At 45.4% G+C, this 27708-nt stretch overlaps 1 protein-coding gene across 2 annotated transcripts in view; it reads right to left on the reverse strand.

Moving 5' to 3' along the window:
- The window catches only part of NEXMIF (neurite extension and migration factor), a 191336-nt gene that overhangs the window by 145455 nt on the left and 18173 nt on the right, over positions 1 to 27708 (reverse strand). For both annotated transcript variants that reach the window (XM_043974884.1, XM_043974885.1), the window contains exon 4: positions 14611 to 14671. The gene's annotated coding sequence lies outside the window, so the exon portion shown is untranslated. The remainder of the gene's footprint in view (positions 1 to 14610; positions 14672 to 27708) is intronic.

The raw sequence follows: 27708 nt of genomic DNA on the forward strand, positions 1-27708 counted from the left end.
TTATATCTAATCAAATTGTCAATCCTACCTACCCCCAATTTCTCACAACTGGCCCCTTCCGGTCTGGTCTCTATTCACCTGGCCATCACCCTTATTCAGGATCTCAACACTTCTTGCCCAGATTCCTAACTGGTCTCTGTGCCTTACATTTCTCCACCCTCAATTTATCCTTTAGACAGCGGTTTAAAAAAATCTTCCTAAAGTATAGATCTATATACCTCCTCTTCTCCAAAATCTTCAGTGGCTCCCTATTGTTTCTAGGATAAAATACAAACTTCATGGTCTGTCACTTAGAAGCCGCAGCAGCCTGGCCTGATTTCACATTGCTTCCCTTTTGTGTACTCTGCATTTGAGGCAAACAGACTACTAGCTATTCCTCCAACTCAACAAGTCATCGCCTGATGTCTCTGTGGGAATGAAAGAGTTAATTAACCCTACTCCTCCCTCTACCTCTCAGATTCCTTATCTTCCTCCAAGGTTCAACTCAGGTGCCTGCCTCCAATTTAAGATCTTCCTTCCTCATCCCAGGGGGTTCCTGCTTGCTCACTCCTCAGTACCTTGTATTTGCTTAGCTGTTTATACATTGTACACCCTCCCCAGTAGAAACTAAGCTCCCTGAGTGCAGGACTGTTTTTAGTTTAGGGTTTTAGATTTTTCAGTGCCTAGCCTTATTTTCTTGCATAGAATAAACCCTTAGTTAACATCTGCCAGCTTGGAAGGTTAAACGGATGGAGGTTTACATTTATTCATTCATTTGCTCACCTACTATGCTCAGGGAGGGTCTGTGCCAAGGATGAAGGGAAACCAGGCCTTGAATTAAGTCCAAGGTAAGGCAGGTTCCCAAGCAATTCCATGATTTGAGTGTAAACAAGTGGTGTGAACAAAGTACTATAGGAGGTGAGAGAACAGAGAGATCATTCTGCCACCATAGAAACCTTCATGGAGGAGGTGGTCTGTGAAAGAGGGCCGAGATTTGGGGGAGGCATTATCCATGTACTTCAAAATGACACATCCTGGGGGGCAGCTAGGTGGCGCAGTGGATTCGGGAGGACCTGAGTTCAAATCTGGCCTCAGACACATGACACTTACTAGCTGTGTGACCCTGGGCAAGTCACTTAACCCTCATTGCCCTGCCAAAACAACAACAACAACAACAACAACAACAACAACAACAACAACAACAACAACAACAACAACAACAACAACAACAAATGACACATCCTGGAGGCAGCTCAAACCAGCTCACAAGGACTAATTGATAAATTTTTGCTGTATTTCCAACTTAGAAGTCAGCAAAGCTACAAATTGGGGCTTGATTTACTGTGGGTTTTTTTTTTGATTGCCTAGACTTAAGAAAGTGATGGAGAAAATATTACTAATATAGATTAAATGTAAAAATGTGTTGCAGGTACTTTTTTGCCTCTGGAGAGCTGGTTGTTAATCATTTATCAGAGCACCAGTAATTCCCATTCTACAAATGAGGAAACTGAGGCTACAGAGGTTGCCCAGGCTCACAGTACCGATAAGTGGTGGAGCCTACCCCCGACACACACACCTCCAGCTCAGGACTCTGTTCAAAGCCCTGTGCCTGGGGATGGGAAAGAACAAGGTGTGTTCAGGGATTGTGAGTTGATGAAAGGTAGAGATGCTAAAGTCCTTCCCAGCCCCACACGCCTCAAAGGGAGATCTAAAGAACTAGCATTAAAAAAAAAAGAACAAAGGGTTTAAATAACAATGCATTTCTTTAAGGCTTCACCAAGCACTTTCCTTCCTTACTCCTTAGCCCCCCGTTAGGTAGTCACTATCTCCATTTTACTGATAAAGAAAGTGAAGGTGAGAAAGGTCAAATTCCTTTACAAATCACAGAATCTCAGAGTTGGTGCTGACTCATGTCTTAGCCCAACTTGTCCAACCCATAACTGTAGAGGAATTGACTCTCCAATATCTTCAACTGATCATCCAGACTTTGCTTCAAGATCTCCAATGAGGAGGAGGCCATTCCACTTTGGGGAAGGCCTTCGTCTTTATTTCTATCAAGCCCCAAATCTGCCTGTTTATAACTTCCTTCTACCCACTAGTCCTGCCCTCTGGGGTCAAAGAGAACACATCTCAACTCACTTCTCTCTGACAGTGTCTCCCTCTTTTCTTCTCTAAGCATCCCCACTCCTTCAAGCCATGCTCACGTAGCATAATCTCACAGCCGATCAGCCTCTTCTGGGTGTTCATCGAGTTATCAATGTCCTTCAGAAAATGGAGCATTCGCAACAATGCCAGAGGATCGGGGGCATTTGCCTTCCTAGTCCACGACACCATGCCATGCTGACTCCAAAGTCTAGGTCATATTGGCTTTCTTAGCTGCCACAGCTTGCTATTTAAATGCACATTGAGCTTGCAGTCCACTAAGATCCCCAGATCAGTTTCAGGCAAACTGCTGTTTAATTATAACTCCCCCAGGTTGTACTTGTGGAGTTATTTCTTTAAACCTAAGTGTAAGACTTTATATTTATCCCAATTAAATGTCACCTCTTTAGAGTCTGTCTAATATTATAGTCTGTTGTATTTCTGGAACTTGGCTGTCATACATCATGTTAGCTGCTCTACCTTGCTTTATCCAAGTCACTGATTTAAAAAAAAAGTTAAATAAGTAAGCACACATCCATGAGACACGCCACTGGAGACCTCCTTCCAAACTTGCATAGAACTATTAATGGAGCACAGCTACTCACCAAGCTGAGAGTCAGGAAAAATAAAGTTATCTTCAATGCCTCATGAGGTTAAGTGCCCAGCCCTGCTCCTAGACCCCCTCAGGAACTGGATTTAGTGCCCTCCTCACTCACAGGACCTATTACCACGAGTAAAGGCTATACTTCCTCTGTCTTGTATCATGACAACTCAATAGTCTTCCACCACTGGAGTGTCAAGGTAGGATGGGACCACTGCTGACACCCAGGCTCCTGCCTCAGGACCTCTTGATCCATTTGATATCCCAGGACCCACTCCTATGTGCAAAAAATGTTCATAGCAGCGTTGTGAGAAAAACCTGAAAACAAAATGTGTGCTCAAGGATTGGGAAATGGCTTGACAAATTAAGGTTTGTGAATGGAACGAAAAACTGCTATGCCACAAGGAAGGATAAATAGTGGAATTCGGAGAAACAGGAAGATTTGTATGGAGTGGCCACTGGGCAAAGAACAATAAAACCAACGACGACAATGGAAAAAAAGTCAGAATGGAGAGGCCACAAAACTGTCCAAATATAATGGACGATGGTAGTACCCAACTGTCAAAATTAAAGGACATATCGCTCCTTCCTGTTAAAAGTACAGAAACTACCCTTTTCAGGCTTCCTTCATTCTTAACCTTCACTCATTCCTTCAACCCATCATCCTATATCTGTTCTCCCTTTTACAGACAAACTAGGCAGCTAAGTAGCACTACAGTAGATAGACAACTGAGCCTGGAGTCAGTAATACCTGAGTTCAAATCCACTGTGTAACCCAGGGCAAATCACAACTTCTGTTTGCCTCAGTTTCTTCAACTGCGAAATGGGAATATTAATAGCACCTGACTCTCAGAGTTGTAAAAACCAAATAAGAGAATATTTTTAAATTCAATTTAAATTTACATTAAATATTTAAACATGTGTGCCTGACACACAGTGGGTACTTAATAAATGCTTTTAAAAGTTTATTATATGGCAAAATGTATGGTACCTACTTTGCTGGGTTAATACAAAGAAAATTCTTTGTCAAGTTTAAGGTACTATATACAGGTTATGATGAACAGGATACTATCAGAAAAATCTGGAAAGATCTACATGAACTGAAGCAGAGTGAAATGTACTGTATATAAAATAACAGCAATAGTGTAAGATGATCTGCTGGGAAGCATGTGGTTATTTTCAGCAAGGCAGTGATCCAATATAACCCTGAAGAACTTAAGAAAATTGCAATCCATCTACAGAGAAAGAACTGATAGTATCTGAAAACAGATGGAAACAAAAATTTAAAAATTTTTTTTGTTTTTGACAATTCCTTAATGTGAAGTTTTGGTTTTTGACTGTTTTCTCTCACAACCTAGCTAATGTGGGAATGTTTTCCATGACTACTCATGTATAACTTATTTTGAATTGCTTGAGTTCTTGTGGGTGGGGGGTGGGAAGGGAGGGAGGAAGAGAAGTTGGAACACAAAGTTTAAAAAATTGACGTCAAAATTTGCTTTTTACATATATTTTGGAAAATAAAATTCTATTCAGAGATTAAAAGTTTATTAGAGGGGCAGCTGGGTGGCACAGTGGATAGAGCACCGGCCCTGGAGTCAGGAGGACCTGAGTTCAAATCCGACCTCAGACACTTAACACTTACTAGCTGTGTGACCCTGGGCAAGTCACTTAACCCCAATTGCCTCACCAAAAAAAAAGTTTATTAGAAAAAAACATCTGTTGCCTCCCTGTCGTCATCTCCTACTTATTTCTCAAGAAATCTCCCTTCTGACCCTACCACTCAACTCAAACTGCTCTCTTTGAGGTCACTAAAGATGTCTTAATGGCATCGTCCTCCTTCTTTGACCTCTCTGCAGCTTGACACTATTGACCGCCCCCTCCTCCTTGATACTAGCTCTTGAATGAATAAGTGAATGAAAAGGCATTTAGCAAATGCTTATTATATACAAAGTTTTGTTCTAAGTGCTGGAGATACAAACAGAAAACATTCTTATGGGAGGCAGGCAACACATACAAGTTCCAGCTGCAAGTCAGATAGAAAGGACCAGTGGTCCTGAGGGTGCAGCAGCAAAGCAGATGGTAAGCATCTTCTTTAATGTCATATCCACTTGTAAAATCATCTCTGTTTCAGATTTGAACCACTTGACAAGGTCAAGGTCAGTGGCTGGGGTTTCTGAGGAATTGGGGGCTGCAGCTCCCACAAAAGCAGTTGTTGCTCAAGGACTGCTTCCTAGGATGGGGGCTGCTGGGGTGGGGCTCTTGGGCTCAGGGTCTTCTCTCCATCGGGATCTGAAGGGAGGTGGTGGTTGAAGTGATGGTGGTAGTTTGACCCACCTGGCAGAGCAAAGAAGTAACAAATGGTCAATTTGGGGGAACATGCTCCTGTTCTCAGTTTTCCTTCCGAGGATGATCAGGCCACCTGACTGCACTCATTTTGGATTTCTTTGACTTCTCCACCAGGCCCCTGCTCCTGGTACTTCCCCTCTCCCTTTTTAGCTTTCACTTGCCTGTTTTCTTCCCCCATTAGATTTTTTTTTCCTGGTAAAAATATTTCCCCCATTAGATTGTAAGTTCCTTGAGGGTAGAGACTATCCTTCTTTTTCCTATTTCTATCCCCAGTGCTTAGCACAGTCCTGGCACATAGTAGGTGCTTAATAAACATTCATTGGCTATCAACTATACATGTCCTTACCCCATAATTGTGGGAATTCCTCGGCCTTACTACGATTCTGGCTTGGGGTTTCTTCTTTCTCCTCACCAAGGGGGTCTTAATCTCTTGGATTTCAGGGAGTTCATGAACTTGGATGGGGACAAAATGCATCTTTATTTTTTACTAAATTCTAACTGATATTTCACTTTTCCTTCGCTTATTTAAAAATACTATTCTCAGGAGGATTTTGCTAGCCTTCTAAAGAGGCCTATGCACAAAAAAGGTAAAGAATCCCCCTTGTTTATATTATCTTCTCTCTTGAATTCATTATCACATCAACGCAGGTGACTTTCAAATCTGGACCCACTCTCTGTCCTGGGCACCGTCCAGCATCACAAACTGCCTGCTGGACAGCTCCACCTGGATGCCCATGAGGCTCTCAAACTCAACATTTTCCACTTTTCCAAACTTCCCTATTTTTTGAGGGTGCCATTATCCTTCTAATCAACCAGATTTGTGACTTTGAAAGCATTTTTTTTACTCATCTCTCTCCCTCATCCCCCCATACAGAATGAGTTGCAATCTTATAAAGTCTACTTCCACAACATCCCATTCTCTCTACTTATTCATTCTCCATCTTAGTTCAGGCCCTTATTGCCTCTCACCTAGGCTATTACAATAGTCTCCTCACTAGCCTCCCTGTCTCCAATACAATGCTCTGATCAAGAATCTTCAGTAGCTCCCTATGGCTTAAAGGATAAAACAAATTCCTCATGCTGTCATTCCTAGGCCTCCACAATCTACTAGCTCTTCTAGACTTATTTCATATTACTCCTATTCACACATCCTACTTTCCTGCCGAGTCCCATCTCCCCTCTCTATGTCTTCAAGCATGCTGTCCCACATAACTCACCTCGACCTCTTAGAACCTCCAACCCCTTCCCATGCAAAGCCTTTCGTGATTCCCTGAATCATTGTATTCTCTCCCTCCCTCTTCAAAATGTCTTATGTTTACTTATCTGTGCGCATATGTTGTATCTCCCCAGAAGAATGTAAACCTCTTGAGGGCAAAAGTCGGCTTTATATTTGGCAGCACAACTAGCCCAGCATGCCCTATGCCATACATAGTGAGCATTGAATAAATATTTGTTGAATTTAATGAACTATTCTTTGGGTGGAGGTCCAATTTCCAGAATCACCTAACTGTGCTCTTATCTAGCTCAGGTCTCCTTGTGTTGTCTGCAAGAATAGTAGAAAACATTTTGTTGAATGCTTTGCTATGATTTCAGTAACGTATAACACTCCTCTGATCTCCCAGACTAAGTAATCCCATTAACAACCACAACAACAAAAAAGGAAATTTGGTTAGCTCTTAATGAAGACAGGTTGGCTTTTTCAGATCACTGCTTCCTTTTCTAAATGTTCACTAACCCTCTTTTTAATAATAAACTGTAGAATTTTACCAACAATCAAAGTCAAATTCACCAGCCTACAGTTTACAGATTCTATTCTTTTCCCCTTTTTCTAAAATTAGGGCATTCCCTTTTCTCCATACTCTTTTAAAGCTCACCGACAGAGGGAGACTCAGTATTTCCCACCTGCCAGTTCTTTCTGAATGCAAAGAGGTAATTCATGTAGACCTAGAGACTATTCATCAAGACCAGCTAGGATGTTCTCCACCTGATCTCAGGCATCAACTTCCTATTAACCATCTTTGGTCCTTTCCAATGCAAAGATTATTCTCCTTGTTAGAGAAAACTGAAGCAAATTAAGAGTTGAGTAGTTCTACCTTCTCCTCATTACATGTTTTCATTATTCCATCCTGAATAGCAGTCCTCTCCATTCTGGGAGTCATCTCTTTTCCCCAATATAGCTACAAACCAACATGCCACCAACAAGCCCTTCTTGTCCTTAGTTTTCCTCATGAGCCCTGGCATACTGTGAGCCTTAGTATTCCAGATCACATTCTTAAAGAACCACACCATGCTTCTGTAGCCATCCTCTGTTATCTTCCCTGGCTTCCATCCCCTCTTGTATACATCTTCTTAAAACAAGGTGGCATTGAAGTAAAGGCTTTGGAATCCAATTGGATGCAATAAGAAAGCCCGCCAGGGGGAGGACAGACACGGTATCTTGCCCCTTTACTACACTAAGGTGTAAAGACTTCTGTATCATGGCAGCTTTTTTTTTCTTTTTTCAGGAAAGCTATCACACATTCATAACACTAATTGATTTTCATCGTGAAGTGCACAGATGAGGTCTCTTTGGGAACTGCCTGCTACATTGAGGCTGGAGAGTTTCACTGGTGTGCCTTGGCTCCTTCATAAAAAATTTAATTAGCAGGCTCTCTGAGAATGAAAGCACAGTGAGGTCCCCAGCTATTGTGTGACGCCCCTCACTCTGATACACCGTGACAAATTAAACTGAGGCAAATTATGCCTGTCACACTGTGGGCACCAGAGGGATGCCAACCAAGGAGGGCGGGAAGCAGATGTAAGAGGCATTAGGAGGGAGGCCAGAGAAAAGTCAAAGCCTGGGGGCCTCCCAAAGATGAGGGAGATGAAGGGGGCTGCTTGCCCCTCCCCATCTGTCAACCTGGATGATTCCACTGGATGGAAGGGAAGGAAGAAGGGAGAGGCCAGTTACTGAGCCACCACCCTCTCAGTGGTTCTCTGAAAAAACATCTATCTTGTGATACTTCAATGATACCATCAAAGTGGGGGTACTTCTCCTGGCACGGATTGCAAAGCAGCCCCAACTGCCCATACTGTGCAAATCATCAAAGTGCTGGACATCAACCATTCAGCTATTCTTATTCGGTTCCTGGACTGTCTGGCTATGCCAGTCATATGTGACTTTCTATATGGGCCTTTGCACCAGCTGTCCCCCCTGCCTGGCAGGCTTTCTCTCCTCACTTCTGCCTCTCGAAATCCCTGGTTTCCTCCATTGGTCAGATGAAATACCACCTTCTTTAGGGAGCCTCCCCTGTTCCCTGCAATGGCTAATGCAGCTCCTCTCCAAACCACTTTGCATTCATTTTGTACCCATTCTGCAGATACTTATGTATGGACCAAGGCCTATGTAGCACAGTGCCTGGCACACCATAGGTGTGTTTCAAAATGCTTATGGATTGGGGGCAGCTAGATGGTGCAGTAGTTAAAGCACCAGCCCTGGATTTGGGAGGACCTGAGTTCAAATCTGGTCTCAGACACTGGACACTTACTAGCTGTGTGACCCTGGGCAAGTCACTTAACCCCTATTGCCTGCAAAAAAAATGCTTATGGATTGAACTAAATACTGAATAAGTAGGACAGAGCTTATGTACTACTAGGACCCAAGAAGAGCTGGTTGTAGGAGGATACCAGAGACTAGAAGGGGGAAAAAAGCACCAGAGGAGAGGAAATGGAGGGAATGAGCCTAGCCACATTATTTTCAAGGACTATGGCTAAGAAAAGGAGAAAAAATACAGAGGGAAGAAATCAATCCAATGCTGGTTCAAGTCTGTGGGTTGTACTTGCAGAATCATAATGCTGCAAGGGACACCAGAGTTTACAAGACTGACCACCTTTATTTTGCAGATGGGACAGCTAGGTGGCACTGTAGTAGAAAGATCACCAGCCCTGGACTCAGGAAGACTCATCTTCCTGAGTTCAAAACTGGACTCAGACACTAGCTGTGTGACCCTGGGCAAGTCACTTCACCCTGTTTGCCTCAGTTCCTTCATCTGTAAAATGAGCTGGAGAAGGAAATGGCAAACTACTCCAGTACCTTTCCCAAGAAAATTCTAAATGGGGTCAAAGAGAGTCAGACACGACTGAACGCCACAAAATGTTGCAGATAGTGAAACAGACACAGAGAGGGAAAGGAACTCGTTTGAGGACAAGTGAGTCTTGAGTTAGAGATGTGGCAGAAGGCATTTGTGGAGATGTCACCCTTGAGGTGAGAACTATTTGATGCTCAGGGTCTACTGGAGGAAGCTGAGGATATGAGAATTTACAAAGCTTGTCCATGATCACACAGCTCCCTGTTATTTAACTCCTAGACCATGGTGCCTCTCACGGATCTTTAGCCAGCCCCATGGGCTAATAATGGCTTACAGAATTGTAACGTATTAGCATACACACTGAGTCAAGTCTCAATTCTGCACATGGAGACAGTCCTCTGGTCATTATCTTAAGCAACAGTGGCTTCCCCGACCCCTTCTCCTGCCATCAATTTGGGGTGTGTTAAGAGAATAAAATGGCCAAGAAAAATCAACAAGGAGGCATATATCGTTTACTCCAATTCAGGCAAGTTTTCTCATCTAAAAAACAAGGATAATACTTGCCCTGTTTATATCACTGGGTTGTCGTAAGGAAAGAGCTTTTCAAATTACGTATCGCATTCTAATATGATAGAAATAATCATTCATAAGCAGTTTGATAAACTGGATCCACAGTCATGATTTTGCAGTGCTCTGTTTAGGATCAACCATACAATCATAGCATATCAGACTCATAAGGGATCTCAAAGTCCCCTTTTCTTCTCCTCTGGTGCATCATCACGCCATGGTCTCAAAGGTCATACTAATGGAGGGTGGATTCTGATAGATCCTAGCCCCTGCAGGTAAGGTGTTAAGAGCAGGCCGAGATACAGGTCTCAAGTCTGCCAGCAAAGAACCAACCTCTCATTCAATTCAGAAAGGCTTATCGCCAGACAACCAGGGATGGATTTTTTTTTCTCCTTTGGCCACAGTAACATATGACACTGGCTCCCCGGCTAGGCCATAAACAAGATGCTCCATCTGTAGGCATTGTGCATTTTCTCTGGCTGTCCCCCATGGTTGGAATGCTGTCTCTCTTCAGCTCCATCTACCAATCTCCTTGGCTTCCTTGAAGTCCCAAATAAAACTCCATCTTTTACTGTAAGGTTTCCCCAACCCCTCTTAATTCTAGTGCCTTCCCTCTGTTAATTAGTTCCCACTTATCCTATATATTGCTGGCGTTGTCTAAACAGGCATATCTCATTTTATTGTGCTTCACAGATATTGCATTTTTTACAAAGAGAAGGTTTGTGGCAATCCAGTGTTAAGCAAGTCTATCAGCGCCATTTTTCCAACAGCATGTGCTAACATCATATCTCTGGGTCAAATTTTGGTCATTCTCATAATATTTCGAGCTTTTCTATTACTATTATATCTGTTATGGTGATCTGGGATCTTTTATGTTACTATTATAATTGTTTGGGGGCGCCACAGACCACACCCATATAAGATGCCGAACTTAATCAATAAATTGTTGGTTGTGTGTGTTCTCACTGCTCCAATCCCATCTGTGCACCTCTCCTTGGGACTCCTTATTCCCTGAGACAAAACAATATTGAAATTGGGCCAATTAATAACCCTACACTAGCCTTTAAGTGTTTGAATTCATTGTTCTTTTATCTTAAGAAATTGCTAGTCATCGCAACCTTCGGTAACCACCACCCTGATCAGTCAGCAGTCATTGACAATGAGGCAAGACCCTCCACCAGCAAAAAGACTAAGACTCACTAAAGACTCAGATAGGGGACAGCTAGGTGGTGCAGTGGATAAAGCACTGGCCCTGGATTCAGGAGGACCTGAGTTCAAATCTGGCCTCAGACACTTGACACTGGGCAAGTCACTTAACCCTCATTTCCCAGCAAAAAACAAAAACAAAAACAAAACCTAAAGACTCGGATGATGGTTAGCATTTTTTAGCAATAGAGTATTTTTTAAATTAAGGTATTTACACTGGGTTTTTTTAGACAATACCATAACACACTTAATAGACTACAGTATAGTGTAAACATAACTTTTATATGCACTGGGAAACCAAAAAATTTGTGTGACTGCCTTTATTGCAATATTTGCTTTATTGTGGTTTTCTGGAACCAAACCCAAAATATCTCCAAGGTATACCTGTCCTTGTTTACATGTTCCCCCCCCCCCATTAGATTGTAAGCTCCTTGAGGTCAGGGGCTGTCTTTTGCCTCTTTATATTCCCAGCACTTAGCACAGAGCTTGGCACATGGTAGGTGCTTAATAAATGTTTATTGAGTTATTGAAGACAATATTCTAAAGCAAAGGGCAGATGCAATCTGTATTGGTGGAAAAGATACACAAAACAGTGAAATCGTGAATTCTTGAAGTATGGACGTAGAAGTCACCTAAGCCTAACTCTCCTTCCTAGGACAGGAATCCCCTCAATGACATCCCCACCAACTTGAGTAACTGGGAGGGGGGCTCATCATGGTCCAAGGCAGTCCGCTCCATTTCAGCACAGATTGAATAGTTAGCAAGAATTAACTAATGTTGCCCCCAAATGAGCTTCCCTTTAACTCCCATAACTCCCATGGGACAGCTAGATGGCACAGCATATAGAGCACCAGCCCTGGAGTCAGGAGGACCTGAGTTCAAATCCAGCCTCAGACACTTAACACTTACTAGCTGTGTGACCCTGGGCAAGTCACTTCACCCTGTTTGCCTCAGTTCCTCATCTCTGAAATGAGCTGGAGAAGGAAATGACCATCCACTTCAGTATCTTTGCCAAGAAGACCCCAAATGGGTCATGGAGAGTCAGACAGGACTGTAATGACTCAACAATATAACTCCCACCTTTATCCTACCTGGCCTGAAATCTGATATGACACAGCTAGGTCCTGATTAGTGCGAATAATGAATCCCTTGAAGTGGTTGCATGTATTTTAATTTGTACTATTCAAAGTTATGATTCTGCAAAATATAGTCATTAGTTCCACCCCCAATGGAAATATGTAATTTGAATTCAAATAATTCCAAAGGGGAGAGGAGGTAGAGATTCATTATTCAAGTAGGACTTAGCTGTACAATGTAGGAGACTACAGAGAAGAGAAGGAGAGAAAGAGAGGTAGGGAAGATCTCCAAGGCAGTCCTGGGGGCCTTTGGACACCTACTCCCCATTCCTAATGCCATCACCCCCTAGCATGGATATGAGAAAAATGATCATTTATTTTTGGGCCCTTGGAAATCATGTGGCCTAATCATCTCCTCCTTCTACAGAAGCAGTTAAGTGGTTTCCCTAGGCCCAGACAGCTGGTAGGTAGCAACACTGACGTTCAAACTCAAGTCCTCTGACAACAATAATCCCCTAGTTCTTTCCATTGCCTTCCTAATCCATAGCCCAAAAGTCAACCTTAGCGTCTTGCATGTGGCTCTGCATCTATACATGCACATATGTACCTGTCACTAAATGTTTACACTGTAGCAGGTACAATATTGGGAACCCCACCAGGTACCATGCTTGTCCTCCATGTCTGCCTTAAATGGCTGTTTCTCAGGTTATCGATAGCTCCTCATTCCTGTCTGACGCACACCTAACATTAATACACACCTACATTAATACATGCATCCTTCTCCTCCCCCTCTTTCCCTGGCAGTACAACACACACAAGCCCCCAGGGGATGGCAGGGGAGGGGTGGGGCCCATGCAGCCTCCAGGATAGACACCAGACTAAACATGGCCAGAAATAGAACTCTGCACTGTGCCTGTCCTGACGTTCCATCTGGTGGAACATGGAGGACTGGCGCGGGGGAAGGAGGGAAGAAGGGAGGGAGGGAGAAGGAAGAGCTGAAGGCAGCCTTGTGGGATTCAACAATTTGAGTCAACCAATGCTTATTAAGTGTTTACTATGTACCAGGCTCTGTGCTCTGAACTAGGGATCGAAAGATGAAAAATGAAAAATGACATGTCATCCTGCCTTCAGTGAGTTTACCATCTACCAGGACAGATGAGCCGTGTACCCAAGTATAAGACAAGGCAAAAAGGAGATGGGACAAAGTGCTGCAGGAGAAGTAAAAGAAGGCTAGCTCACTTCTGGCTGGCTGCAGGGGAGCCTCACATAAGACATGGCACCCAAGCTAGGCATCAAAACTACAGAAGCATTTCCATAGGCAGAGATAAGGGGAGGCAGGGCTCCAGGCAGGGGAGGCAGGCCATATAGACACCCAAAGATGGGAGGGGATGGGGTGAGATCATCCAATTTGGCTGGAACATAAAGAGCATGAGGAGGAGAGATGTGAAATCAGATTGGAAAAGTCAGCTGGAGCCAGATGGGGGAGGTAAGGAGTTTGTATTTTATCCAAAAGGCCAGAGCTTTAACCCATTCTATCCAAGGCCATGGGCCAAATTCAATAACTGAGCAGATCCAAACTGTCCAGGGTCATGTTGAGCATCTTTTGATTAGTGCTAAGGAAGGGCCATGGACCCCAGTGGTCCACATCTGGGGCATTGTGTTCAGTGCTGGGCACCATGTTTTTGGAAGGGGCTTTGACAAGCTACAAGTTATCAAAGGAATCATTTCTAAGCATTTGGAAAGGGGAAATGGGAAATTAATGGTAAATTATTGTGCTAGACTAACTGTATTTCCTTTTCTCCTTTTAAGAGGGTTTTTGAGGCTCTGAACCAGCTTGGCACTGGCTAAGAGATTCTGCAGTCTCAACTGTCAAAGATCACCTGCTAAATTATACAGAGATAGGGCTTTACACTCATAGAGGGAGAACCCACAAGCCAAAATGGCAGCTCCTGAAAGTCATTTTGATCCAGGCAATGTGAGAAGTATATTATACCGGGGTTTCGGCAAACCATTTGACAAAGTCCCTTAGACCAGATGTGTCAAAGTCTCTGGCAGCAAAAAGCTCAAAGCAGATGAAAATGTTATTGAAAAATGTTTAACAAAATAAATACAAATACAAATACAATATCATTTTAATTTGTGGTTTTCTAAGTCAATAAGCCAGAGGGATCCGATACTATTTGAGTTTGTCACCACAGTCTTTATAGGCAAGATGGAGTGATATGGGCTAAATGATAGGATAGTTAGGTGGCTTCACAATGGGTTAAAGGACCATTAATGGGTTGCTAGCAACTTGGAATGAGGCTCCTATTAGAATCTCCCAGGGTTCTATTCCTTGGCCCAATGTACTCAAGAAAGCATCAAGGGATTTACAGATGAAAGTGACCACAGAACTCTGATTACCTTTTTTACAGATGAGGAAAAGGAAGCCCAAAGAGGTTAGGTGACTTTGCAAGGTCACACAGGTAGTCAATATCAGAACCAGGATTTGAACCCAGGCCCTATAGCTCCAAATCCAATGTTCTTTCCATCACACCAATACACCACTCCAACGCTACTGGCTAAAGTCATAGAAGGCATGCTTGTCAATGTTGCCAAGAAGACAAATATTAGAGAGATTACTAACCTGGTAAATGACACAGTCAGGATGCTGAGAGATCTCAACAGGTTAGGAAACAGGGTCAGACCTAAAATAGAAATGTAATAGGGATAAATATAAAGCATCACAGTTAGGTTCAAATAATCAATTGCACAAGTACAAGATGGGGAAGTATAGCTAGATACCAGGTCATATGAGAAGGACCTCTGAGTCTTAGTGGACAGGAAGGGAACAAGCAACTATTAAACATCTACTATATACCAGACACCATGCTAAGCACTTTCTAAATCTTATTTCATTGGTTCAGTTGGAGTCCATGGTGTGACCTGGCAACAACAAAAAGCTAATTTGACCTTTGGCTATGTTGAGAGGCATGATGCCCAGCATTAGGGAGGGCAGAATCCAGCTTTCCCCACCCCTGATCAGACATGTGGAGGACTGGGTTCCAGTTTGCAGTGCCTCATTTTAAAAAGAACAGTGACAAACAAAAAAGCACTTAGAGGAAGGCTACCATCTTTATTTTGAGATTGGGTGGTAGGGAAAAAGAGAGGAGGCGGAATTAGAAAGGAGGAGATTGAGAGAGTTTGGGAATTGTTCATTAAGTCAGAGACTGAAATCTGGGGGAGGGAAATTTAAAAGAACTGGAGAAGAAAGTGAAGAAGGAGCACCAATGCTGGATGAAGAAGAGGAAGAGGAGCACTTAAGTTGCAGGTGAAGAAGGAAGAGACCCAAAAGAAAAAGGAAGTTGGGGGAAAACCTAGGTGGAGCAGTGGATAAAGCACCAGCCCTGGATTCAGGAGGACCTGAGTTCAAATCCAGACTCAGATACTTGACACTAGCTGTGTGACCTCGGGCAAGTCACTTAACCCTCATTGCCCCGCCCCCCCCAAAAGGAAGTTGAGTGTAATCATATAGGTGCTAATGAAGTGACATGAGGAGTGACAACTCTAGAGTAAAAGTCCCCAGTAGGCATTGCAACAGCAGGAAGTTGGCCACAAGAGTTCCTAGTAAGAACAGCAAAGGACTAAGGATCCTGCTTGAAGAAAGAGCAAGGATAACTTTGCCACGGCCTGCATAGAGTACATGATGCTTGTATTCTGCCACTTGGCAGACACAGAAATATCTATGCTAAAAGGGCACGTTCATCTCTCTCCTAAAGCAAGACATAAAGTAGCTCAAAGAACATCTCCCCACTGTCCAGAAAAAATGACTTGATCCTTTTAAAAATGGAATGGCATCATAGGAAGAACAAAGAAAAAGGATCTTAGGAGCAAAGGGGAGTTTTGGCCTGCATCAGGAGCTAAGAGGAGAGAAAAATGTGTCAGTGAGGAAAAAAAGAAGACTGAATACTGAGGGGTGAGCAACAGATATGAAGTTTATCTTGAAAAAAAAAAGAAGCTTTATATATTAAGATATTATTCGCATGAGGAAATCCAGGAAACCAAGCAGAGGAAACATGATAGAGAATATTCGGCATCAACAGCCATAAAATTGGTACTGTCATCAAAGTATACTACAGACCACCGATTCAGAAAGAAGACATAGATAAGGAGGTTTGAGGGGGAAAAATCAGAATCATGGCACTGAGGCATGATATAGTAAGTGACAAGAAAATTCAGTTATGACAAGAAAATTCAGTTATCAAGTCATCTACTGGATCTCACTCTCTGCCAAAAAGCAGAGAAGTTACTAAAGTTCTTGGTCTGCATTAATAATCATTTAATCCTACATGAGTTAGAGGAATCAAAGAAGGAAATCACTATTCTGGACCTAATTCTCATGAACAATGAACAGCTGACTGCTAAAGTGGAAGTCATGGGAACTTGGGGGGGTTGGGGATGGAAATGGACAAGTCCACTCTGCCCCTTTTCTGGAAACATCCCAACCCCAGCATGTATTTGCGTGCACATACACATTCCCACCCACACTCTCATTTTCACTATTTTTCTGCCTGGACATCTCCCTGCCTGGCCTGTGTCGTTAAAGATGGGAAACCAAGCAGATGCCTCCGTGTCTTCCCTCAGAAATAGCCCCCCCCCAGGCATCTCACATGGTTGTGAGACTAGGAAAAATGACAGAGCTGGCAAAATTCTGTGTGCCAAGTCCTAGCTGAGCCTCCCTTCTCCTCCTCCTCCTCCTCTTTCTAGGGCTCAAAAACCTTTGCCACATGTAATAAAGATTTCTTGCTTTCCCCATTACTGTCCTGTCTGACTCTTGTGGAAAACTCCTTCAAGCTCTCCAACTGCTGGAAGGGATAGTAGCATTAAGGGTAGAGCCAGAGAAGACTTCCTCAAGAAATGGTCATGCAGACTCATCCCCTCCCTTTTTCTGACAGGGTTACCAGCCCGGTAGACAAGGAGATACTCTAGATTTCAGCAAAACATTTGCCCAAGGCTCTCATGCCGTTCTTGTAGACAAGATAGACCAGACAGATGCTGGCTAGATGAGAGCATGGTTATGAGAACTCTTATCATTAGGAATCCAATGTCAACTTGGAAGGAGGTCTCCGGTGGAGTGCCCTCAGGATCTGTGCTTGGCCTAAGCCATTTACCACCTTCATCTTCAATTTAAATGAAAGTGCAGATGACATGTCCATCCAATTTCTGGATGACACAAGGCTGAGAGGCTCAGCTAACAAGGCAGATGAGAGGCAAGATCCAAAACGAACTCAACAGGCCAGGTCAATGGAATGAATCTAATAAGATGAAATTGAATAGGGATAAATATCAAGCCTTACCAATGGGGCTAAAAAAAAGTACCCTCTTAAGTACAAGGTGGTGGAGCAATAACTAGACAGCACTCCTCCTGAAAATGATTTGGGGGTCTTAGTAGACTCCAAGCTCCTTGTGAGTCAGCAGGATGATGGAATAGCTCCCAAAGCTAATGTAGGCCTATGCCCAAGACTCAGGTATGGCTCTTATCTGGAGTACCGTGTTTAGTTCTGGGTTGGCAACACCAATGAGCAAGAGTGTCCAGAGGTCAAGGGCCTCAAATTCATGTCATATGAATGAGGGAATCGAGTTTGTTTAGTCTGAAGAAGAAAAGACTTGGGGCAGATTATTTGTCTCCAAGTACCCATGCAACAGGGGTCAGCCTTATTCTTCTTGGGATGCCTGATCAGGTCCAGGTTGGACTAGGTTCCTTCCGGGGCCCTTTTTGCCTCTGAGGTTCTAGGGCCCTAGGAGGTAGATGGCAATAGTGGCCATGCTAAGGAAGCTCCCCCATAGCCTCAGGCTCTTCTGAGATGACAGCAGGAGAGTGGACACAGGCTGGGCAAGAGCAGCAGTACCTGCAGGCCCCAGAAAAGCCCAAGCAGCAGGCCGTTCCCAGGATGCCAGGGACCACTCCTGCTGTGCACACAGCCTGCTGCCGAGCAGACCCCATAGCTCGCTGGCTCACTTGCTGGCTTGCTCTCTCCTTTCCTCCCTCCTCTCTCTCCCTCCCTCCCTCCCTCCCTTTCTCTCTCTCTCTCTCTCTCTCTCTCTCTCTCTCTCTCTCTCTCTCTCTCTCTCTCTCACTTTCTCACTTTCTCCCTTCCTCCCTCCCTTCACCAGCCTGCCTGCTCAGCACAGACCTAGAGTGGGTGTGGGGGCCTCTCTGACAAGCTCCTGCTTTCCCCCACTGCTTCTGGGGAGGAGGGAAGAAGGGAGAGGCGGAGGTGAGAGAGAAAACACACAGCCATTTTGGCAATTAAATTTCCAAACCTTTTCATTATGCAATTTCAATTCATTAAAAGGTTTTTCCCTCCTGCCCCCCCATGCCCCAAACTCCCTTTCAAATGTAAAACCCCACCAAGTTCCCCTGGATAGGAATCAAGGCCTCGGAGCCCCCAGGCCTGCCTTGTGGCCCAGAAAGGAGGGGCTTTTAGCCTTGGGCAGAAGCACACAATACCGGCGCTGTTCCCTTCCTAGGCCAAAGCAGGCGGCTCTTGGGCTTCGGCACCAAGAAAGGAACAGCTGCCAAGTAGGAAGAGGCCACGTGGCAGGGATGCTGGCAGGGCCAGGGTTGGGTTCTGTTGGACATCCTGCCGACCCCTGCGTCTACAAAGTGCTTTCCGAATATTGGCTCATTTGGGCCTCGAAGCCACCCTGGGAGGGAGGTGCCATTACTGTCATTTAACCAAAGAGAAAACTGAGGTCCACATGAATGAATGAGTACCTTGCTCACCAAAGCAAGTCTGAAGGAGTCAAACACCCAACTCCAAGTCTTGGCTGGGCCTTATCTAAAAGCTTCATATTTTAAGCATAAACCTTCCATCCGGGAGGGATGGAGGACAGATGTCAATAGACAAATGGGCAGCCCCACCTTTGTCCAAGATGATATCACATAGTGTTGTCTCCTGGGAAAGAGGCAGCCATTTGGACCCTGTTGCTCAAGTCCCCTGCCAAGCCAGGAGCCCGAGGGAAGTCAGGCCTTTGGTTGGCAGCCAGCCTAGCTGGGGATGCAGATGTGTTCACTGCACACCTGGGCATACCTGGAAACTCCAGGAGACTCCTGGCCTACCTTTCCCCAGTTCCCAAAAGGACTACATCTCTCAAATACAGCCTTCTCCATGAAACCTGCCTTTACTCCTAAACTCAGAGGAATGAGGACTAGAAGGGACCTCTTTAGGAGTAATTTTAGAGATGAGGAAATGAAGGCATAAAGAGGTTAGATGACTTGCCCAGGGTGACACAGCTAGTTTCTGGGGTGGGATTGGAACCCAGGTCTTCCTCACTCCAGGCCTAACATTCTAGCAACTATTCCACATTTCAGTTAAGTCCAACTGGCTCCTTTTAGAGATGAGGAAACAGGTTCAGAGAAGGGCCATGCCAAGCTTGAGGTGCTGAAAGGATATCCCCTGGCATGCCCTAAGGCTCCAAAGGGGTAGATCTGGGTCTCCAAGTTGGGTTTCCTGCCCTCAAATCCTATCCAAAACAACACCCGATTCCTCAGTAGAGTTGGGTGAGCCCCAGCTAGCCTGACAAATACTTCCACCAGGTCAACTGGACTTGGCTGACCTTAACAGACTTCACTTGGTAGCTTGAGCAAAATTCTTGCCAAGATCTAAATACATATTTTTCTCTTCTTCCCGCCCCCCCCATCTTTTCTCCCAACCAGAATTAGTCAACTTGGCCACAGGCCATGAAACCTAATTATTTCTGTGAGAGCATTTAAGTGTGTAAGTACAACCACTGATGAGCAGGCGAGCCAGGCTGGGAACACCATGTGGTTCCTTGGACTTGGGGCCCCGCTGGAGAGAGGCAAAAGCTGGAGAGAAGAACAGAAGGGCTGCATGGCTCTTGGAACATGGCCTGAGGAAAGCAAACCCTCAAGGAGGGGGGGGAGAGGGGGGGAGAGAAGGTGGGGGGAGGGAGAGAGAAAGAGAACCACAGAGAAATCAGAAAGGGCGAAGGGGCCAAGGCTACTGCAGCTGGAAATCAAGGGGGCCCAACAGACTGAGATCAGGAGGCCAAACCTGCCTCTTCCATATAATTAATGCAAGTCCTTTCCCCTCTCTGGGCCCCCATATCCCAAATCCCTTTCAGCCATTGAGACTACCTTGAGTTAGACTGGCACCTTTCTGCCTAAGAGTTGCAAATACCTCTACTATATTTGAGGCAGCTTGGTGGTCAAGTGGATAGAGCACTAGGTTTAGAGCAATTAAATCCTGCCTTAAGCACTTCCTAGCTGTGCAACCATGAGCAAGTCACTTCACCTCTGTTGGCCTCAGTTTCCTCAGCTGTAAAATGGGGATAATACCATCTACATCCCTGGCACATAGTAGGGTGCTTAATAAATACTTATTGACTGACATCATATGGTGCTACATAAATGCTAGTTGTTGTTTTTTTAATGATGATGGTGATGGTGATGGTGATGATGATGAGCTCATCTGGCAAAGGAGGAAGAGTGAGTCTGGATCCTCAATGCCCTAACAGATTGAGGGAGTTATCTCCTTCCGAAGCAACTCAGTAAACCAAGGTTCTCATCCCAGGTCTGCTACTGGCTTGTTCTGTGACCTTGGGCAAGTGATGAGTCCCATTTCAAATGAGAGTCAGCCCACTTAACCTCTCAGGTCCCTTTTACTGCTCCAACTCAGGGAGTTGTAGGCCCAGATGCCCTCCAAGGCCCCTTCCAGCCCCACATTCTAAACACTAGGCCTAGCTGGAGGCAGGGCAGTTCCAACCTGGCTTCCCCATTTGAGACAAGATCTGAAGATCATAGATTTCAAGCAGGAAGAAGTCTTTTAGACAATTTAGCCCAACCCCCTCATTTTACCAAGGACAAACCAGATGAGATTATAATTAGTTCTCAATTATCTCCAGGAGGTTGACAGTGGGGGTGGGGAATAGGCTTAGCATACATTAATAAAATCAAAAGGTCCTCGGGCTTCTTCTCCCACCCAGACCTGTATCAAAGTTTGGCCCAAGTAGTTCTCTGCTTTGGGCCTCCTCTCCTGGGCCCCCTACACCCTCAGGATGGGGTACTGGGCAGCCCACATGTTAAGCAATGGAAATCAGGGAAAGTTGCTTTGGTAGAGAGAAGCTGGCCTTGTCATCAGAACACTCACTTCAAAGCCCAGCTGGCTGGGGGAACTTAGGCAAATCATTTCCGCTCCCTGAGCCTCAGCTCCCTCCTTCGTAAAATAATGGGGCTGTACTAGGTCAAGGGATCTTAACTTTTTCTGGGGCATGAACACCTCAGGCAGGCAGTCGGCTGAAGCCATGGGCCCCTCTTCATAGAATCATGTGTTTTAAAGGCATAAAATACACAGGATTACAAAGGAAACCAATCCTATTGAAATAGCTATGGAGGGGCAGCTAGGTGGCGCAGTGGATAGAGCACCAGCCCTGGATTCAGGAGTACCTGAGTTCAAATCTGGCCTCAGACACTTGACACTTACTAGCTGTGTGACCCTGGGCAAGTCACAACCCCAATTGCCTTACCAAAAAAAAAAAAAAAAAAGAAATAGCTATGGAATTGTTTTATAAAAAAAGTTCGGGGGCGGGGGGGGGGGACAGCTAGGTGGCACAGCGGATAGATCACAGGCCTTGGAGTCAGGAGTACCTGAGTTCAAATCCGGCCTCTGACTCTTGACACTTACTAGCTGTGTGACCCTGGGCTAGTCACTTAACCCTCATTGCCCCGCAAAAAAGAAAGAAAGAAAGAAAGAAAAAGTTCAGAGACCCCAAATTAAGAACACACACACACACACACCTACTAGATAATCTCTCAGGTCCCTTACAACTCTAACATTTTGCATTTTAAGCTCTAATATTCCTTCCAGCTCTAACAGTCTGTGTTCTAAGGTTCTTCTAGTCCAAGCTCTCTTTCAGTTGGGACATTATAGTCCAAGATACTTTCCAGTTTTGGCATTCTCTGTTTTAAGAAGCCAGCAATGGGGGCGGGTAGATAGCACAGTGGATAAACCACTGGCCCTGGATTCAGGAGTACCTGAGTTCAAATCGGGCCTCAGACACTTGACACTTACTAGCTGTGTGACCCTGGGTAAGTCACTTAACCCCCATTGCCCCGAAAAAAAAAAAAAGAAGCCAGCCAACTCTGACATTCACTGTTCTAAGGCCAGTCTACAAAAGAAACCTGGCCCTATGTTCTGATTTCCATTCTGGACAACAAAGCACAGAGAGGTGCAAGGACTTCCCCATCTCCCTCCAATTTTGAATACATAAATCCTGTTTTAGGGCCCAACTGCAAGGACCTTGGTACTCCAGGATTTTTTCCTGCTTTCCACCCTCAAGGTGACCAAAGCTACACATGGTATTGGCTGAAGATGAGCCAAAGGCCACATGGATCTAGCTCTTTGGAGCTGGCTGGGAAGAGACCTCGAGAACTTAAAGAAGGCCCAGCTAGTCTGACAAGTTGTTTTGTGTGGCCAAGAGTTAGCATGCTTATTCTTTATTGGGGGAAGTCAATGAACATATGAAGGGGGGGAAATGGGAGAGTGAAGTTACAGTGCTCTTAGCATGGTATCAAGGAATACACACTCAACAGCATTTGTTGGCTGACTGTGAGTCAGAGGACCAAGGGTTCAAATCTTGTCTCTGCTGTTTACTAGCTGTGTGACCCTGGGCAAATAACTTTGCCTCTCTTTTCAAAAGAGACTCTATGAACTTTGAGTTCTTTCCTAGCTCAAAATCTCCAGTTCTCAACAATCTCTTAATACTCTTTGGTCTCCTTTGCTGGTTCCCCTTCTCTCTTGGTTCATTCTAAATATTGCTGTCCCCCAGAGGTCAGTCTTTGGCCCTCTTCTCATCCCACCGGATACCCTTTCCCTTGGGGATCACATCGATTCCTATGCTTCAGCCATAACTTCTATGGGAAACTCATTGCTTCCAGGGGCAGCCCATTTCACTTTGGGAAAGGTGGAACCTCTTCACAAGTTTGCCCTTATCTCAAAGCTAAATCTGCCCCTTGGCAATTTCCACCCTTCTTTCCTTATTCTGCCCTCTGGAACCAAGCCCAGAGAGCCAAATCCCATTTCCGGTGTCTTATTTCCTAGCTCTTCCCCATCCCTATCCCCGATTCCTTCAACTGATCCCTGCCTGACCTGGTTGGGGCAACAAGGTGGCACAGTGGATAGAGCACTGGCCCTGGAATCAAGAGAACTGAGTTCAAATCTCACCTCAGACACGTACTAGCTGTGTGACCCTGGGCCATCTCCAGTCATCCTGATCTATGCTTGCCCCAGGACCCAAATGGCTCTGGAGAAGAGAGTGGGGCTGGTGACCTTGCACAGCCCTCTCACTTAAATCCAATTCACTGCAAGTCATGACATCACCCTGATGTCATGGTCCTCTTTGAGAACGAAAGACAAACAACAACAGCCTGAACTGGTGACCAATGCCCTTGCCCTTCTGGCTGCCTTCTCTAGATACCCCACTGTTTTATGAGGATTTCCCCCCCAAAAATACAGTGGCCTGAAGTGACCATAATATTCCAGATGGGAGTTTGTGTGTTCCCCAGAGAACTCCACAAAGGGGCGTGCACAGAGTAGGAACTCAGCTGTTTGCTGAATAAATGGAGACCAAGAAGGAAACAGGACCATTCTCGATTTAAAAATCCAGTAGGAGGCCACGTAATAACCAACACAACCAAGAAGAGCCCAGCAGATGCATGGTGGGCATTGCAAGTGTTTTTTTCTCCCAAGTGCAGCAGGCTTCAGCAGATCCCGTATCACCAACCTCTTTCTTCCCAAACCTAGGAGAATGCATTCTATCCAGTGGGTCAGACAGGTCTGCTAAAGTTTAAGTGACTATGAGCTGGGACTTGTGGGGGGGACAGACAGGGAGCTCGGGTCAGGTTCATACTGGCAAATGGAATTCAGCAGCCTGAGCTCTTGAGGCTGTGCCACCTGGAGGCAAGGAGTCCGTGAGGGGGTGTACTCAGTGGGGATAAGCTGTGGCAGCCGTGCCCGGGCAGCTTGGAGAATCCCCCCTCCAGCTAGGCCTGGAAGGATGGAGATTTTTAAGGCCTTGGGAGCTGCCAACTCCCACTGGGGGAGGAGGCAGGAGCTCCCATTTCTACATCCCTTCACCCAGACAAAGCTTTGCATACACATTCTCTTATTCGATCTTTGTGCCATCCCTGCAAGGTCGAGGAAACAGGGAGAGGCAAGAGCAGAAAGAGCACTGAACTGGCTCACAGGATACCTGGTTTTCTGGCCTGAATCTCCCATGAACAAACAAGTCCCTTCCCTTCTTTGGGCCTGTTTTTGCCTCTGTAGGAGATGTTGGATTCAATTATTTCAAAGATTCCCCCTAGCCCTAATGTTCCTGGAAATCTCTCACTGTCTCTGTTTTAACAGAGGAGAAATTGGAGATTCAAAACTTAGGTGACTCACTCAAGGTCACATAGCTAGTGAAGAGTTGGGGCTGCAAGCAGGCCAGGTTCTTGGCTGCTAGGAGACCTGATCTAACGCTTTTCCTATTGGGATGGACAGGCTCTGCAGGCTGGAGGCTGAAACTCACATCATTCACTGTATACTAACGTATGTTGACATCAATAACTCTCCTTCTGTGTTGGATTCATTCACCGAGCACTAATTGAGTACCTGCTGCATGCCTGAAGGGTGAGAAGACGAGGGTGACAGACAGATGAATGTTGTAGACCTGCTCTCCAAACAACTTGCAATAGAATAGGAGAAAGATGAATCTCATCTATTAATCTGGTCACCTCTGTAGTATAGATTGTAGAGTCCAGGGGCAAGAACACCCATTAGGAAAGTATCAGAATAGTCCAGGTGAGAAGTGGTCATGGGCCTAAACTCACGTGAGAGCAGACTGAAAAGGACAGAGGAAAGACAGACAGAGCTGCTACAGTTTGGGGATTGTCTGTGTAAGCCTTGGAGGGTCAGTTGACCTTTGCATCAAAGGCGCAGAGCAATAGGGATTAGCCTTAGAAACCTCTTCCTGCCTTGGACCCTAACTGGATAAGGATGGAGGGAGAAGAGGAACCACTGACGTTTCAAACTTGGGCAAATAAGGAGGACGCTGAACAGAAACAGAGGACTTCAGATGAGGGACTGGACAAGGGGTGAGGGGAGATGTTGAACCTGAGGAGCTAATGGGACCCTTTCCAGTGGCACCCCAGCTTTGCCTGGCAAGTCTAACCCAACCTGGAAGGTCCTTGAGCTGAGCGCAAACCCAGAGCTGGCCTGTGTAACCTGGGGGCAGACAAACCTGGCTAACTGCAGAACGCTGCCAGGCATGGGTCTTTGGGGAACATGTAGCTGACAAAGGAATGGAGGAGCTCCCAATCTGCACTGGTAGAGGGGGCACCGATGCCCCCAGAACCTTGGATGCTTGAAGTAGCCAAGAACATATGTGAAGCACTCTGGGAAGTCATCAGGTGCTATGGAAATGTCAACGACGATGATGTGGGTGATTACAGGTATGCTTGCCCTCCCCCAGCTCTTACCACCAGCAGAAATAATTGGCATCAACAGGTTTGTTTGGCTTGTGTGCACACCCTCAAGTCCCTAGGAAGCCCGTGCTACAAAGGGCACATTTGCACTTTCACTAACTGGCACAGCAGGCTTCTTCCTCAGTGCCTGCCACAGACTCAGGGCCCCTCTCCAATCCCAAGGTGGGTCTGGGCCTCTCTGCCTACGTGTGAGGTACTCAGCTCGGCCAAATGCTTGCTGCCTGCCTGATTACTAATAGAGTACAAGTGCCCTATTACGCAACTCAGTACAGTCACTCTTCCACAAGCTTTCATCTGCCCACTCCCTGGCCTGCCGCTGTGGTGAAGAGGGCAAACCAGAAACAGATGGATCTGATGATGCTACAGAGGGGCTGCTGAGCCCCTTAAGGCTTCAAGGAGGGTAGCTTTGGGACCACTGTGTGTAGGCCTTCTTCTTTGAGGCACAGCGCCTTTGATAGCATAAGAAAGTCAATGCAAGTCATGGTTCTGCCATGGACTGTGGGCCTCAGTGCAAGTGGCTTTCCCTCTCTGGGACTCAGTTTCCTCCTCTGTAAACTGACAGGGATAATCTAGATGATCTCTAAGGGCCCTTCCAGCTCTGGCAGGCTGTGTTGTGTGTTCTAAGGGCCTTCACAGGACATTTCTGACATTTCCTCTTCTATGTTCTAAGGTCGCCTTCCAGCTCGAACTTTCTGTGTTCTAGGTCATAGTTTATGTTCTACATTTTGAAGCCCCTTCTAGTTCTGACATTCCAGGTTAACTGCTCTATGTTCTAAGGTCTCTTCCAATTCTGACATTCCAAGGTATATTCAAAGATGTTATGTATCTGCCATTTCATGTTGTATGTTCTAAGGTCCCTATACTAGGGTCTCTTCCAGCCCAAACATTCTGTGTTCTAGGTCCTTTCTACCTCTGACATTCCATGTTCCATGTTCTAGATTCTAAAGTCTCATTCCAGTTCTGCCATTCTATACTGCTTTTCCAGCTCTACCATTCCATGGAACTTGTTCTAAGGTCCTTTACAGCTCTAATATTCCATATTGCACATTCTAAGACCCCCTTCTACCTCTGACATTTTGGGGTTCCCTGACTAGCCTGGATGCCTTGGACCATACAGATACCTTACTTCCCGACTCCCACTGCCAAGGCTGTCAGCAAGGGACTTCTCTTGGATTTAGAGACTTAGAAAAATGAGCTGCCTTCCCACTATGGAAGGGTAACACAGAGGCTCTAAAGACTCCTTAAGGGCATGTTTTCAGAGCCAAAGGAGATGGGGGCAAGAGCTTCCCCGCAACTAAATCACCAACTTGGGAGCAAAGTGCTAACTTGCTCCAATGCTGATTTCTGGAATCTGAAAAGCAGAAATCCTTCTGTGCAGGCTTGATTGTAGCCAAGGCCACTCATCTTGACCACTTCCCAATTTCAATCAACGTTCAAAATGAGATTACATCAAAATGAAGAGTCTTGGGGGCTCCCGGCCCCATTTCTGTTCCAAAGAATATGCTTTATCTATTTGAACCTCAAATCTGGGATCTGCCCAAACCTTAGTAACAGATTTATTTCCTAAAGATTTTGCTGTTGCTCCCTCTCTCTCTCCCAAATATGTTTGGTACCAGCTCCCCAGCCTCGGTATCCCTGACGTTACAGTCAAACCCCCAGTGACCTCAAGCAAATGTCCCCCTCCTCGCCCCACCCCATGCCCTGTGTGACCTTGTTCATACCAGACCTTGTGTTTGCCACCACCCCCTCTCCTTCTGTTTCTGCTTAATTTCTGGGCTGGGTCTCCTCCCAGGCCCTCCTAATGCTGACATTCTCTGTTGTCTAAGCTCTCTTCCTGTCCCGTGAGTCTCTGCCTTTCTCTAGTTCTGTTATTTTATGGGCAGATGTAATGGTTTGACTTCTCCAGAGTCGTCGGGCAGGGGAGACCAGAGCCAGCTGGGCCAGCCATTGGCTGTGACAGACCAAAAGGGCAGACGAGTCAGAGTAAACTCTTCCTTTGCGCTCACGTTAAACCTTAACAACATTTAATTTAAAAAGTAATTTTGAAAATTTCTCGTGCGATGAATCAAAAAGGTGTTTGAGGCTGCTGTGTTGATCCCTGGAGTTTGGCAGCCTGGAGTTTAATAAGCTGAATCTTTCTAAAGCAAACGGAGCCCCGAGCTGCTTCCGCTGGAGGGGAATACTCTGTTCCTTCCATGT

This window comes from Dromiciops gliroides, chromosome X, assembly GCF_019393635.1.
Source record: "Dromiciops gliroides isolate mDroGli1 chromosome X, mDroGli1.pri, whole genome shotgun sequence".
Classification (NCBI taxonomy): domain Eukaryota; kingdom Metazoa; phylum Chordata; class Mammalia; order Microbiotheria; family Microbiotheriidae; genus Dromiciops; species Dromiciops gliroides.